Source organism: Marmota flaviventris, chromosome X, assembly GCF_047511675.1.
Source record: "Marmota flaviventris isolate mMarFla1 chromosome X, mMarFla1.hap1, whole genome shotgun sequence".
Lineage (NCBI taxonomy): Eukaryota > Metazoa > Chordata > Mammalia > Rodentia > Sciuridae > Marmota > Marmota flaviventris.
Window position 1 is genome coordinate 64,152,478 of NC_092518.1, and position 11,921 is coordinate 64,164,398.

Consider the following 11,921-nt stretch of genomic DNA (forward strand, 5'->3'; position numbering starts at 1 on the left):
ATAGCAGCAAAATTCACAGTAGCCAAATTATGAAACCAGCCTATGTATGGTGGATGAATCAATAAAGAAAATGTGGTATGTATACACAATGGAGTTTTGAGCCACAAATAAAAAGAAAATTATGGCATTTACAGGAAAATGGATGGAACTTGAAAACATTATGTTAAGTGAAATAAACTAAACTTCGAAGGTCAAGGGTTGTATGTTTTCTCTCATATGTGGTAAAAAGGGAAAGAAAGGTATGGGTACATCTCTTAAAAATCAAAGGGAGATCAGCAGATTAGAAGAAAGGGACCAGGGGAAGGGAGGAGAAGAGGGAAAAGGGAAATATTGGGAAATGATATTGGCCAAATTATATCATTATATTGTGTGCATGTATGAATATGAAACAGCAAAACCCACCATTATGTACAACTATAATGTACTTTTAAAAATAAGGGACAACATTTGAACTCCCACATCATAATAAATTGAACTTCTATTAATCTAATGAATAAATTATATCCAATGCCTAAATGAGCCATTTGAAATACCTTTGTGCCTCTTTAATTCTCCTAGCTGACAAACTAGGGAAAAGGTCTGTAGTGGACAGGTTGTTTATTATGTAGATAAAATTTGGATGTGAGGTAAAAAAAAAAAATGATGACTACTAGGTCCAAGCCCTATATTTGTGCTGGGAACCCAGACACTCAATATATTTGTGGAAAGATGTTAACAATGAAGCAAAGGCTGGATTGTATAAGCCAAAAATTAGTCAAAAGGAAACAAATGAATAGGGCTTCCTGTCAAACTCTGGGCTCAGCAGTAGAGATAGGAAATTAGAAAAATGTATATAAATAAAAGAAACTGGGCCTTGGAGCGCATGAGTGCAAGAGGGCTCTGGGAGATGATCTAGGATGTTTAGAGGCAGATTCCAAGAGAAGAGAAAGGCTAGATGAGCAGACTGAAGAGGCACCTTCTAAAGGGTAGTTTCACATCTGCATCTTTAACTGGTATCATGTAAAATAATGGTGCTGCCTTAAGGATCAGGCAGAGGAAGAATTAATTTATCTGATCAGGAAGATGCTCCTTCTGTTCCCCTATCCCTTCCTCCATCCTTCCTTTACTCCATCATCCATTCTTCCATTTTACAAATTTACAAATTCTTCCATTTACAAGGGGTTTGCCCTTAAGTTTGGTAAACAAGAGATTGCAATTATGAATATCCAAATGTGTCTGCTGAATTGAATAAATCTAGATGAACTCTAATTGCTACATATGACTTTAATATTGAGGGGGAAATAATATGCCAGTCAGCAAGATGTCTCACAATATAGCAGATACTTCTTGCAACCTAAATATGACAGTCAGAAAAATCCATGGACCAGAACTGCAATCCCAGGGGTTTGGACATGAAGGAAAATCAATGTAAACGTTATATTATTCATATTGGTCAAAACCAGAAGGAAAGAAATTCTCTCCTGTTCAGGATTTCATATTACATTATGCTATGTGAGGATCAACTTCATGAATACTATCATTTTAAAGATATGTTTTTAATTGTAGTTGACCCAATACCTTTATTTTATTTATTTATTTTTATATGGTGCTGAGGATCAAACCTAGTGCCTCATGCATGCTAGGCAAGCACTCTACCACTGAGCCACAACCTCAGCCCTGAGCCACAACCCTAGCCCATGAATACTATCTTTTAAACAAAGGGAGGACTGAGGGGTGTGGCTCAGTGGTAGGGTGGCAGAAGCCCCTGCAAGGTACAATCTCCAGCACTAACCCCCCCAAAAATGATTATAACCTTCCAAGACTTTAGAAAAGCATAAAATTTGTTATTATTCTGCCCTCCCCACCTAGGCTTTGCCCCCTCTCTAGAAAAATATTTAGCTTATGTGAGTCTACTGGTATACATTCTATCTTCTCACCTTACATTTCAAATGTATACAAATAATATCATTTTCCTTCTTTACTTTTTCTCCTCTAAATAATTCTTAGAAATATCCTTGCAAACTTCATTTTTAAAAAAATAACTGTAGCACTCTGTTTTGTAGGTGTCATAGGTTTATTTGCCAGTCGTCTATTGACAAGTAGCTAAATTATTTTTTCTATTACATTTGCTAATTTCTATGAAGTTCTTCTTTTTTTCAGTGCTAGAGATTAAGCCCAGGGCTTCAAATTTATGCATACTAGGTAAGCACTCTACAACTGAATTCCAGCCATCTATGCAGTCTGTCTACCTTCCTTCCCTCCTTCCCTTCATCTCTCCCTTTTTTTTCTCTCTCTCTCTCCCTCCCTCCCTCCCTCCTTCCCTCTTTTCTGTCTTTCTTTCTGATCAAACCCAGGGTCACTCTTTTATTTCTTCTGAGACAAGGTTTTGCTAAGGCTGGCCTCAAACTTGTGATCCTCCTGCCTTTGCCTCTCAAGTAGTTAGGATTACAGGCATGTGCCACTATGCCTGGCTATGCAGATCTTGAATTTATTTCTAAGTTCATTTTATAGCAACAGAAGTGGTGAATCAAAGGAATGTGCATTTTTATTTTGGTAAGTGTTGCTAAATTGTTCTCAGCAAAAGTAGCACCAGTTTGCTTCCCCAAAACAGTACATGAGAAGGCTGTGTCATCACACCATGGCCAACCCTGGATACTCTTTTAGGTTTTGCCAGCCCAATAGGCTAAAAAATGGTATCCTTTTGCTTCAATTTGTAGTTCTTTATAAGTAAAATTGATTATTTAATATTTTTAATTTGTGTACTTGTATCTGACCAAATTACCTATTTTTATTGGAGTTTTCAGCACTTTTTAATTGATATGTAAGTTTTTTTTTGTAAATTAAGAAAGAGCCCTTCATAATACATGTTTAAAAATCATTTTCTTGGTTTGAGACAATTTGTAGTATTTATTATTATTTTGCTTTAGAAACATTAACATTTTGGTCCTGGGGAATTAAACCCAAGGCTTCATGCATGCTTAGCAGGTGCTCTTCCACTGAGCTGCCCTCCAGGGAACGTTTTTTAATTAGTTTTAGTGATCAGTATTTTCATCTGTTGGCTTCTGGATATTTTATAGTATCCAACTTAGAAAGGCATTTTTAATTTCAAAATCATACATAAATTCACCTGTCTTTTCTTCCTTTCAAAAATACCTTGATACCCAAATATATGTTTATATTTTTCCCTAAAGGTTTTTGGGGTATAGGGAAGCTGTTGTGACAGCCAGGCTCTGACTGCCTGATGCTACCTCTGAAACTTTAGGAGGGAAGGTGATCCTCTGCAGAGTGCACTGGGACACTGGGGAATGCAATCTAGCAAGGCCTGTTTCACTTACTTGGAAGGGAGGTAACTCCTTTCTTTGGCTTCTTCTGTATGGTGACTGACTTCAAGCAGAAAGAACCTCAGCAAAGAATGGAACTGATACCTTTTGCCTCCAAACAGTGCAGTACTCCTCAAGCAAAACCTGGATTTTCTGCTTTAATTATCTTTATGGTATTGCTCTAAAGTACCTAGAAGGAGTGACCTCTGGCATTTATTATTTGCTAACCTTGCTATTATGAATCCATAAACTGATTTTATATGATTAAAGGGTTAAAGTAGGTTTACATAACATTTAAAGCTAAAAGTTACCCCATATTTTAGATAATCTTCAACACAAACTTTTCAAACTGTCTTAAAGTGGCATAGTTAATAAATGCTCCCTAATAGGTATAACCAAATGGTTCTGACACTATATTAAAGGCCATCCTGGCTATGCTTCCATTGTAGTATTTCCATTCTTCAATTACTACAAATGTTAAGATTGGTTGATTCCTTCAATAAAAAGCCACATCCATTAGAAATACAAAAAGATCTGCTACAATTACCATTAAAGCAGACCATTTACATAATGGTGATAGGAATGTTTCTGAAATATCCCAATTATACATGACTCCTAAAGCATGTACAAGAACAGGAAGACAATTTATACATATGTAGAATCATATCTACTATATGTCAATTTTTTTTCTTTCGTTTCCTATGTTTGGGGGTCATGTCCAGAAAATCATTGCCTGTATCAATGTCTTGAAGTACTTTCCCTATTTTTTTTTTCCAGTTCCAGCATCATTTTTTGATGAAACTGTCTTTTCTTCAATGTATGTTCTCTGTAACTTTATAAAACGATCAGTTTGTTGCAGGTATGTGGATTATTTTCTATTTTTATTCTATTCTATTTCTTTTTTTTTTCTTTTTAGAATTGTTTTAAATATTTATTTTTTAGTTTTCGGTGGACACAACATCTTTGTTTGTATGTGGTGCTGAGGATCGAACCAGGCTGCATGCATGCCAGGCGAGCGCACTACCACTTGAGCCACATCCCCAGCCCCTTTTTTCTATTTCTTTATGTGTCAGTTTTTACGACAGTACATGCTGTCTTGGTTACTATAGTTTTGTAGAATGTTCAGTTGTGTTACCTTCAGTTTTTTTCCCCCTAAATGTTGCTTTGTTTATTCTGGATCTCTTGTAGAGAGAATTTTTCAAATGAATTTTAGGATTGCTTTTTTATTTCTGTGAAAAATGTATTCTGATGGTTATTGCAGGGAATCTCTAGATCACTTTGTGTAGTATGGTCATTTTAATAATATTAATTCTTCCTACCCATGAACATGGGATATTTTTCTATTTTTGTGTACACTTTGAATTTCTTTCATCAGTATGTTATAATTTCATTGTAGAAATATTTCACTTCCTTAGTTTATTACTTTTGTATTTTTATAGCTATTGTGACTAGGACTGCATTTTTGTCACAGTTGTGAATAGGATTACTTTCTTGATTTCTTTTTCAGCAATTTTGTCATGGTGCTTAAATACTACTGTTTTTGTATGTTGATTTTGTATCCTAGAACTTTGCTGGATTCATTTGTCAGTTCTAATACCTTTTTGATGGAGTTTTTAGGTTTTCTATATATAAAATAATGTCATTTGCCAAAAGAGATAATTTAACTTCTACCTTTCCAATTTGAATACCCTTTATTTCTCTTTCTTCCTAATTGCTCATGCTAACACTTCCAATACTATGTTGAATGAATGGCGAAAGTGGACATTCTTGTCTTGTTTTAAATATTAGAGAAACTAGTTCCAGCTTTTCCCTGTTCAGTATGATATTGGCTATGGTTTTCTTGTATATCATCTTTATTGTTTTGAGGTATGTTCCTTTTGTACCTAATTCATTGAGGGTTTTTGCATGAAGGGATGTTCACTCTTATCAAATACTTTTTCTGTGTCTGTTGACATGAACACACACACACACACACACACACACACACACACACATTATTTTGCAATGTTAGAAACCAAACTCAGGGCCTCGCACAAACCATGCAAGTGTTCTACCATTGGGCTATTTCCCCAAGCTTGAACATGTGACTTTTGCTCTTCTTTGTGTAGATGTTATGTTTATTGATTGACAAATGCTGTACCATCTTTGCATCCCTGGAGTAAATCCTACTTGATCTTAGTATGTAAACTTTTTGATGTGTTGTTGGATTCTCTCTGCTAATATTTTGTTGAGAATTTTTGCATCTATTTTCTTTGAAGAGAGTAGCCTGTCATTTTTTTCTTTTTAAAAAATAATGTTATTGTATTTTTATACATTTATTTTCATGTGATTCTGAGGATTCAACCCATTGCCTCATACATGCCAGGAAAGCACTCTACCACTGAGCTCTGTCATTTTCTTTTTGTGTGTGTCTGGGTATCAGGGTAGTCTAGTTTGGGTATCAGGTTTGTCTAGTTTGGGTATCAAGGTAATGCTGGCCTTTTAGAAAGAATTTGACAGTGTCTTCAAATTTATTAAATAGTTTGAGAAGAATTAGAATTAGTTCTTCTTTAAGTGTTTTATAGAATGCAGCTATTAAGCTATCAAGTCATAGACTTTTCTTTAATGGGTGATAGTTAACTGCTGCTTCAATCCTATCCCTTATTTTGGCCTGTTCAGAATTTTCTATTTCTTCTTTCACTCTTTGTAGGTTGTATGTATCCAGAAATTTATTTATCCCAGATTATCCAATTTGTTGGTGTATTGTTGTTTATAATATTTCCAATGATCTTCTAAACTCCTGGTTATTAGTTATAATGTCTCCTTTTTCATTTCTACTATTACTTATTTGAGTTTTCCATATACTTCCTTTTTTGTCTACCTAAATATTTATATATATTTTACTTATATTTTCAAATACCTACCCATTCATTGATCCATTGCATGATTTTGGGGTCTCTATTTCATTTATTTCTGCTCTTATGTTTGGTATTTCTTCTCTTCAAGTAATTTGGGTTTGATTAGTTATTCTTTCTAACTCCCTGAGGCACATTGTTTACTTTTTAAATTTGAAATCTTTCTCTTTTAAATATATGTATTATTGCTAGAAGCTTATCTTTTAGTACCATTTTTGCTATATTCCAGTGTTTTTAATATGCATTTTTTAGTTGTAGTTGGACACAATACTTTTATTTCACTTATTTATTTTTATGTGGTGCTAAGGGTCAAACCCAAGGTCTTGCATGTGCCAGGTAAATGTTCTACCACTGAGCCACAATCCCAGCCCTATATTCCACAGGTTTTGATATGTTGTATTTAATTTTCATTCATTTCAGGAATTTTTTTTTATTTCTATATTAATTTCTTCAATGATCCATTGGTTATTCTGGAGCATGTTACTCAATTTCTATATATTTGTATATTTTTAAAATTTTTCTTCTTATTATTGATTTCTAATTTTATTTTGTTGTGGTCAGAGAGGTATACAATATGATTTTAAATTTTAAAATTGTATTTTGTGGTCTATCACTTGATATACCATGGAGAATGTTCCATGTAACAATGATAAGAATGTGTATTCTGAAGCTATTGAAGAAATATTCTCTAGATGCCTATTAGGTCCATTTGCCCTATAGCATAGTTTCAGTGCATCTTTGTTAATTTTCCGCCAGAATGATCTGTCCATTAATGAAAGTGAGGTGTTGAAATATGGCTAATTCTGCTTACTTTTGAATTCCATTTGCCTGGAATATCTTATCCCATTACTTCATTTAGAATCTACGCATATTCTTAGAGGTGATAATTTATTGTAACATATATTTGGGGCTTTTTAAAAAATATCCATTCAGTCACTTTATGTCTTTTAATTGAAGTATTTGATCTAGTTATATTTAAGAGAATTACAGATAGGTAAGGTCTTATCACTGCCATTTTAATACTTGTTTTCATAGTTTTATTTCAATTCCTTCCCTTCATTCTTCCCCTCTTACAATTTTCTTTTGTGGTTAAGTAATTTTCTCTAGTAGTGTATTTTATTTACTTGCTTGTTATTTTTGGTGTGTCTGTTATTGATTTCTGCTTTGTGTTTACCATGAGGATTAAAATATCTTGATTATAACAAGCTATTTTGAAATTATAGCAGAGCAATTAATCATGGTGATATGAAAAGAAATGAAAAAGAGGAAAAAATACTAATAAAAACTGGACTTGCACTCCATTCTTTCCCACATTTTGAATTTTTGGTGTACCATTTTACACATTTCTATATTGCTACTCTTAACATATTAATGTAGTTTTAATTTTTTGTTTTCATTCTTCATACTAAAGTTATGAATGTTTTATGTACTGTTTATAATATTGAAGCATTCTGAATTTATTTGCATAATTCATCTGCTAGTGAGTTTTATGACTTCCAATATGTTCTTCTTACTACCTTCTCTTCCTTTTGAAGATATCCTTTTAGCATTTCTTGTAGGACAGGTCTGGTGCTGATAAATTCTCTCAGCTTTTGTTTCGGAATGTGTTTATCTTTCCTTTATTTCTAAACCATAACTTTGCAGGGTGAGCATGACAGTTTTTTTTTTTTTAATTTAGTTGTCAATGGACCTTTATTTTTAATTTATATGCAGTGCTGAGAATTGAACCCAGTGCCTCCCACATGCTAGGCAATGCTCTACCACTGAGCCACAACCCCAGCCCTGACGATTTTTATTTTTTCTTTCAGTACTGTGCAAATCATATACCACTCTTTCTGGACTGTAAGATTTCTTCTGAGAAGTCTGATTTCAGGTGAATTGAGATGTTCTCATTTGTTATTAGTCTTTCTCTTGTTGTCTCAGGAATTTTTCACCTTTGGAACTTGATTATGTCTTGTGGTAGAATTGTTTGAACTAGTTCTAACTTGTGACCATGTATGGACAGTTGTATCTTTCTCTGGGAAGTTTTCTGTTATATCTTTGATTAATCTTTCTACCCTCCTTGGCATTCTCAAATTGCTTTTTAACCTTAACAATTAAAAATTCATTCAAAGCCATCCACAATTTCCTGTAAGCTTTCTTCATTCATATCCAGTCCTTTTTCTATCTTCAGGCTCTCTACTTCTCTCTTCTGTTTGATCTATGCTTCTACTGATGTCTTCTATCACATTTTAAATTTCACTTAATGTATTTTTCAACTCAATTTGCTTGATTTTTAAAATATTTGTTTCTATTTTGAATTTTCCTACCAGACTATTAAATAATTTCTTTCTTTTTTGAAGTTCATTGTTTCCTTAAAACAACTATTTTTAATTCTTTGAGAATTTTCAGATATCACATGCTAAATGGTCAATTTCTAGAGCCTGATTTTATTCAGTAAGTAAAGTCATGATTCCTTGTAAGTTTTTGATGAGTGTTGGTATATGCATCACCTATGTTTTGAAGGATTAGGCACTTTTTCAAGTTTTCATAATCAAGTTTTATTTGTACTTGTCCTTCCAGAAATTCTAAGTAGTCTCATTTTCTCTGAGCCTGTGGCTATTTTCACTATTTCAGTACTAGAGGGTACACCAAGTCTAGTTTGTCCCAAATCTGTAGTTAGTGTCTTGTTCAGAATGAATTGAAAGAGTATTTGCAAAGGATAGTTCATTATCACAAATTTCTACCTGAGGCTGGAATTGACCCTGATGCTTCATCCACAGTCAAAAGCCGAAAGTCAGTTTGTATAAGATTCTACCTGGCTCTGAGCCTCACTGGGAGTTAGGCATGTATCAAGTCATATGCAATGACTTGGTATTCACCTCTTTTTTCTTTCCCCAAGTAGAGAGTTACTCTCTTCATGTTGTGCTGAGATTGGAGGCTGGAGACAGGGAATGGGATGGGCAGTCCCATGGCCACTAATGATGCAAAGCTAGATCACTCCTGAAGCCCATACCCTGCCAAGATCATTGCAGCATGTGGATAGAATAAAGGCCCACAATACTATGGGCTACCTGCTGTTGAGGTGAGCTTGCCACCCAATACTACTGCAACATATCCCAGGCTGGGTCATAAGTCCAGCTGACAGAGACCATGGGTTTTCACCTGGCACTGAGTTATGTTCATAGATTCTACTCACATGTACTGGCCTGGGATCTACCCAAAGTTTTTACCAGCCTTGAATGAAGTTCCAAGACACACTCCTGTGCTCACTTTCCTGACCTATTCCTCTGACGTTGGAGTCTTAGTCCTTGCTGTCTTCCAGAGTTTAGGGTTGGTTTGATGGAAGTCTCTTGCTGCTCAGGCTGACACTAAGCTGGGTCACACCATAGTCTCATAGCCTTAACAATGGTTGTATTTCCTAGGCCCATATGTGGCTGGAGGTGATGCAGGCTGAATTACCAGAGCACAAGCCCCTGATTAGTGCCGGGACTGATCCAGAGGCTCTGTGAATTCTGTTCTGGAGATAGGGGCTTCTAGGATTTAGTTAGTGCTGGGTCTCATTATAGAAGGCCTCACACAGGTCAAAAGCAAAGTCTTGTGCTATCTTGTCTTATTCCTTAGTGGGTGGAGTTAGCTCATTGCTCTGCTGCCCAAAGTTGGGAGAGGAGTAATGGAAGCAGTCCTTTGGCCTCCTGGCAAAGGAGGGTCCAATGCTCAGTCAACTACTGGACTTAACTGTGGTACTGAATTCTAAATCAAAGGTCTGGACTTAATTCCCTCTCCCTCTCCCAAGTGGGAGAAGTCCCTCTTTTTTGCTACTTGGAAGTTGGGGAGGAGTGACACAGGCAACTCTTTCCTCCCTGCCTTCATCATTGCTTCTTTTCTGATTATGCTAATACCAGGCACCGTGGTGGTATCTCACCTGGCTTCTTCAGCTTTTGTGAAAATGGATTGATGCATTAATCGCTGTTCAAATTGGTGTTTCTTTAGGGAGGTGATTGCTGGGACATCTTACTCAGCTGCCATCTTGCTCCCAGTATGTTAATTAAATTTTTTATCTTAGCATTTCATTTTGAATAATTTCTGTTGCTGATTTGGGGCTTAGTAATCTTTTCTCAATTTTATTTTTAAATTTTTGAATAACATATAATAATCAAATTCAGCTATTGCAGGATTCTACCTGGCTCTGAGCCTCACCATGGAGGGGCCAAACCAACTCTCCTGTGCAATGACTTGGTGCCCACCTCCCTTTTCTTCCTCCAAGTTTGTGAAATATCACTGTGATATTTCAACACATGTGTACAGCATGCAGTGATCAAATCATCTCCTTATCATTTCCTTATGTATGGAGCCTTTTGAGCTCCTCTCTTCTCGTTTTTCAAGCAAAATATAACAGGTTATTATAAGCTAAAGTCATACCACTATGCTGTGGAACACTAGAGCTTATTCCTTCTATTTGTGTGTTGGTACCAATTATTCAACCACTCTTTATCTTCCCTCCTTTCAACCTTTACAACCTGTGGTAGTCACAATTTTACATTCTGATTGGCTTTTTAGCTCTCACATATGAAAAGAGAGAACCTGCAGTATCTTTTTGTTGTTTTGGCTTATTTAATTTAAAATAATATCATTCAGTCCCATTATCAACTTTGCTGAAAATGACAGGATTTTATGCTTCTCTATAGCTGAATAATATTTAGTTGTGTATCTATACCATATTTTCTTTATCCATTCTTCCTTCAATGGGTACCTAATTTGACTCATTATCTTGGCTATTGTGAACAGTGCTGCAGTAAGGCTTAATATTAATTTCTTCTGCAATGTCCAATTTATTGCAAGGTCTAAAAACTAGTCTGAGGGTCTGGGGTCGTGGCTCAGTGGTAGTGTGCTTGCCTAGCATGTATGAGGCACTGGGTTCGATTCTCAGCACCATATACAAATAAATAAAATAAAGGTCCATCAACAACTAAAAATATATTTAAATAAACTAGTCTGGGAATGAGTGAGATGCAGATGGAAAAGGGTCTGTTGAACTTGTATAGTGGATTAAATAGATACGGACTAACCATTTGGTTAGTGGAAACAAACTACTATCTGACACGTGATGGAAACCATAGTCCTTCTTGGGAAGCAAGCCTGAAACCAATGTCTATCAAAATTTACCAGCACTTTTATCATATTACTTATTCTATAATATCACTTATCAGTACTCAGTGAAAGATAATGCCATATAATAAAATTATTAGTGCAAATGAAAGTTGGATGTTTTCCACTTGAATTTCTGATTTTTCTTTTTACAAAGAAAAAACTCTGAAATAGAAGATAATATTTAAACATTTCAATAAGTGTAAAAAATAGTTTCTTGCAAGATTGCCAAAGTAATTCCAGGAAGATGGATTGTGAGAACAGAGAACTGATGCTTCATTTTTAACTAGACATGGATGCTACTCCATCTATTGTGATAAAAAATATTTTAATGTCATGGATTAAAACAATTTTAATGAGTTTGTTTGTAATGTTTAGCAGTTCTGATTAGAAGGTAACCAACACAGGATATATTTTTAAAAAAACTTAGAAAGGTATTAAATGTCTCTCCATTTCTTAATTTCCATTTCCTCTATTTCCCATTATAGCAAAGTGGTATACATTACTATTTCTGCAGTAACAAAGTAATTACCAGGGCACAAACCAATAGCTGAGTACACTACTTTGAAAAAATTACCATGGAGAAGTTTGGTGGATACAT